Raw genomic sequence first — 5,639 nt, 5'->3', positions numbered from 1 at the left:
TATGTCAGAATCGACCAGCACTTACTGCTGGAACCATCTATTGACAAACAGCGGGAACTTAGTTGCGCACCTAATAGTTGAATCTATAAAGTACAAAATATATCTAAAAAAAAACTAAAAAAAATGATGTTAAAGACTAGAGTAATATTAAATATAAAAGAAACATTTTAAGTTTTTAATATTTTTTTATATATTATAAAAGAGTGGTATATTGGATATATTGTTGGTAACTATAAAATATATATTTAAACTTAAGGATAAGATGTAAGGAAGTGATATTAAAAGAAAGTACCTAAATACAGATATTACTATATATTATTACAAATGTAATAAAATGTTTACAAATAGAGTAATGCAATGTTACAAAATTAATCTGTAAGATTTTTGTGTAAGATTTTTTATTGTGTTCATTACAAAAAAATTATTTTAATTAAATTAATATTTTATATATCATATATTTTCTTGCAAATTATTAAAATATTCATTAATTAATATATTACGTGTTAATAGACCTGCATTGCTTGCGTTATTTTGATAATGAGGAACTGGTACACGATCATGTGCAATAATTTCTAAAATATCAAGTTCTTCATCAACAGGTGGAGGAATATCTTCTCCTTGACGTTTTGCTATATTATATGTATTTTGCAACACTTCTGTAATTTTTCGTTAATTGTAATATATTTTTAAGCGTAAAATTTATACTTAGCTGTACTGAAGAAGGCTTTGTGTAGTCGAAACGTTTATAGTTGATAATTACTGATATGTAAAATTATATTAAATATAATTACTTAACACCTTACATTGCTCGTTATTTGTCGTTTAAATTGATTTGTTTTGCATTGCATACTTCGAGCGTTTATTTATATTAGTTGTTATTGGAACGCTGACTTAAAAATGCGTATAAATATTGTACCATTTAAATATCATCGTTATAATTTTAATTTCATTAAAATTTATTTTGGATTAGAAATTATGTTGCTAGTTAAAAAGTGGATAGACACAAATTACAAATTGATTAGATCCAAGTCAAAGTTACAATTCTTACAACAATGCAAAATTAATAATTGTTTTCCTTCACATTTAGAAGATTTAAATAATAAAATCCAGGTTAATCATTATAGGTCAGAGTTGAAAATATCGAAAACGTTTTACAGTTTCAAAAAGAAATTATTAGATGTAGAAATATTTGATTTACACAGAAATAATGATTCTCTTCAGAAAAAATTAGTATTGTAGATATTTCATTTAATCTATCAAACACTTTACCAAACGTACATTTGGAATGAAATAACTTATTATCACACATTGTGTTTTAATAAATTTCGGATGAATTTATTTTTAAAACATAAAGAAAAATTCAATTGGTTAAAAAAAAATGTATTCAAAAAAAGCTAAATAAAATTAAACCGATCTAGTTTAGTTGTAGTATTAATAGTGAAAATCAACAAAAGTTTTTTAAAGTTGACAATATATTATATATAAACAAACCTTTGGCACACCAATGAGTTCTCCTCTTTCACCGATTATTGCAGACATTGTCATGCAAGATTTGGAAAATAGCATTTTGAGCACACTGGATCTGCCAATATACTTTAGATACGTAGATGATATACTACTTATAATTCCCAGAGATGAAACAAAGAATATTCTTACAAAATTCAATAAATATCACAATAGACTTAGATTCACAATTGAGATTGAGGAAAACCATTGTCTTAATTTTTTGGATATCTTATTATCAAGATCCACTAATAAAATTATTATAAACTGGTTCCAAAAACCTTTTCGGGACGTTACTTATCATATTATTCGAATCACCCACAATGCCAAAAAATAGGAACCATTTATAATCTAATTGATCATGTGATTTTATTATCTCATCCATCTTTTTATCAAACTAACATGACTTTTGCATAAATTTGTTGTTGGAAAATGGTTTTCCCATAGATTTCATTTTTAACTCAATTAACAATAGGATTAAAAATTTCATAGATGACAAATCAAAATGTTTAAATAGGAGTCAAAAAATAGATGACACTCGAAATATAATAAAGAAAGATCTCTTGGTTATTCCATATATAAAAGAATTTTCAAAATCAATCACATCAATGTTCAACAAGCAAACGACTATTTTTGAATTCAGACCAATAAATAATTTAAACAAGTTTATAAAAGTACAAAAGGACATTACAGAATCATCAAAGAAAAATAATGTAATATACAAAATTAATTGTAAAAATTGTTAATTACATGATATGTTACATATGTAGGCCAAACAAAAAGACAATTAAAAACAAGAATAAAAGAACACACACATTAATAATATAAAATTAGATTCTTCAAAACATTCAGTTATTTCAGAACATAGATTAAAACATAACTACTATTTTGATTGGGAGAACATGGAGATATTAGATGTGGAACATAATTATCATAAAAGATTAATATTAGAAATGATTCATATAAAAGAACAAAAAAATGATATTAATCGTATTAAAGACATTGAGTTGCTTAATGCTTCCTATTTTGACATACTAAGAGAAATATCTTAAAGGAATCAACAAATGAGAAGCAAGTTCCACAAATAATAACAAATAAGAATCTTTGTGTTCTCACCAGTCATAACTAGAGGTCTATATATGATTGATCATCTAATGGGAATTGTCAGACAAACGTTACATCTCGTTATTGTTAAAACGATCATTTATAAAAACATTATCTCGTTACTTAATTTATAAAAGATTGTTGGCGCACCATTACGTGAGTATTTATTACACAGGTTTATTAGTGAGTTATTTTATAAATTGATGTATATCTTTAGAGAAAACAAATGTGATGGGATTAAACATAATTCTCGTCGTTAAACGTGGAATTTAGTTTTTGCATTTAAAATTCGACATCCTTGGAAGATTGACTTGGTTCACCAACAATAACGTTCTGTAATTTTTCTTTAATTGTAATATATTTTTAAGCGTAAAATTTATACTTAGTTATACTGAAGAAGACTCTGTGTAGCCGAAACGTTTATAGTTGATAATTACTGATATGTAAAATTATATTAAATATAATTACTTAACACCTTACATTGCACGTTATTTAGTCGTTTAAATTGATTTATTTTGCATTGCATACTTCGAGCGTTTATTTATATTAGTTATAATTATTGTCATTGCTATATTGATTTGTAAACGAGATCCATATGCTAATATTGGAAATCTACATTTCCAAAGACCAAATGTGTGTTCTACTCTAATTTTTGTTCTAATATGTGATTCATTACATAATTGTTGAGTAGGGCTTTGAGGATTTAATAATGGTGTAAATAAATAAAGTCTTATAGGGTATGCACTATCACCTAAAACAGAAAAATTCATTATAACTGTATAAATAAATAAATAGTCAGTTATGCTAAAATAAAAAAACTCACATAACATAAATCATATATTATTTTATATAATTAAAATCATATAGTATCTAATATAATTGTAATTACATACCTAATAATAAGCAGTTGTGAAAGTGATTTTTGTTTCAAAAAGCATTTTTAAATTACTATTTTGAAATATTGTTGAATCATGAACAGAGCCGGGTCATTGAGCTACAATATCTATTATTTCATTATCTGCATTTATCACAACTTGTACATTCAAGGAAAAATATGATTTTCTGTTTCTAAAGCCTTCTGCATCATCACTACCTATATTATATATACGCACGCACGCACGCACGCACGCACTCACGCACGCACGCACGCACGCACGCACGCACGCACGCACGCACGCACGCACGCCCAAATTTATCCTTCTTCGAAATATTTACAAAGTTTTTTGAAAGTCACAGAGAATAACACAAAAAAAATCTATTGCAAAGTTGCGATAATCATGCGCGCCTTTTAACTGTTCTTAGAATAAAACAGTCAAATATACACAAAGGCAAGAACTTTTTAATTACTTTGCATAAGTAATTATCTGCAATATTTTGTGAAATATCAAGAATATTGTAGATGAACTATTTATGTTTTAATATAAAACAATTAACAAAATTGTACAGTGATAAAACGTTCCACAGCTGTTATAATTTCACAAAGACGATACCTATAACGTAGGAGCACATGTAGGTGATCATAAAAGAATGATTTATGAAAATAAAAACAAAAGTAAAAAAATTAGTTTTATTGGTGAATAAACGAATAGTCAATTTACTGCTGCTTTGCATCGGAATATGTCTTATTATTTTATGTTTTGCGCAATGTCGACGAAATCTCACAAGTATCTATTATACCTACAGCAGTCAAGACACGATGTCTTTAAACGAGAAATCTATGAGAATAATAAAACAGGAAATCTTTAGCGTCACATAGTCACATTCAATAAAACATATTGTTTTTGTTTCCCCTTACACATTTTCAAAATATGTATTGTTATTAAACTAAAATTTGAAAATATCATGTTTTTTAAATTGATAGAGGAGAAGGTGGTATTATGGCACTCCACTTACATTTTACACAATAACTTTGTTAATAATCAATATTTAAGTTTAAAACTTGACAATTACATTCGTTAAAATGTTGTTGAATCGATTCTGGATTCAAAGTTACGAAATATTTATTACTTAGGATACTATTAATAAAAATGTGGCGACATTGCACAATGACTCGAAGAAAAAAATTGGTGGTAATATGGCCTTCCATAAAAATAGCCTTAAAATATTAGTTTTGTTTAGAAAATAGTATTTGGTTACAAAGTTAACAAAAAAGTAAAACATTTTAAAATGTATGCAAATGTATATACATTCACATAACTTCTGCATATAAGCTGCCAAGTACTAAAAATCTCATTGTCAGTACTAAAAATAGTACATGTAATATAAATTATAGATTAACAGTAGAAACAATTGAACATATCAAATAATTATTTTGATATGAAAAAGAGGTCGTGAGTAATCAATGTCGATAGAGGGCCACATTAGCAAAATGCCACGCTATTGTTTAAATTTACATAACTCAAAAAATATATATATACAGTCAAATAAAATGTTAAATTGCAAATAACACATTCAAAAATATATATATTGTATATTCATGTGATAATACGCTCAAGTTTGAGAAAAATGAGGAAGTAAATGTAATTAAATGCTAAAATGTATCTCAGAAACGTTTTGAAATACTTGAAAGTAAAAATGCGTTAAATAAATGTTGGCTATTGAATATTGGTAATATTAGCGTCATGGTGTAACGGCGAGCTACTGAACTAATAATTCCATAGATAATCATTAGGATTCGCTATAATAGCGGAGATATTAAGGGAGGCTACAATATATACACTGGCCATAATACCATCTTCTCCTGTATCTATCCTACATACTTTATAACTATCAATATTCGTTCTTTCAATAGTATCTTTTAATTTTAACCTTAGAACACAATTGATATTGAAGGATACAATATTGTTGCTAAAATTTACGTACAAAGAAATAGGTTACACTTATTGATGCAACACAAGTTTTTCACACATTTCACACTTTTAATAAAATATTTGTAATCTAAACATTTATAGACACAAATAACTTAATTATTAACTAAAACGAAAGAAAGAATAACCACAAATTCAAGCCTGAAATGATATGGAATATGCAGT

The sequence above is a fragment of the Mycetomoellerius zeteki genome, unplaced genomic scaffold, assembly GCF_001594055.1.
Source record: "Mycetomoellerius zeteki isolate Tzet28-1 unplaced genomic scaffold, Tzet1.0 scaffold587, whole genome shotgun sequence".
NCBI lineage: Eukaryota > Metazoa > Arthropoda > Insecta > Hymenoptera > Formicidae > Mycetomoellerius > Mycetomoellerius zeteki.
Note: the sequence above shows the minus strand (reverse complement) of the source record.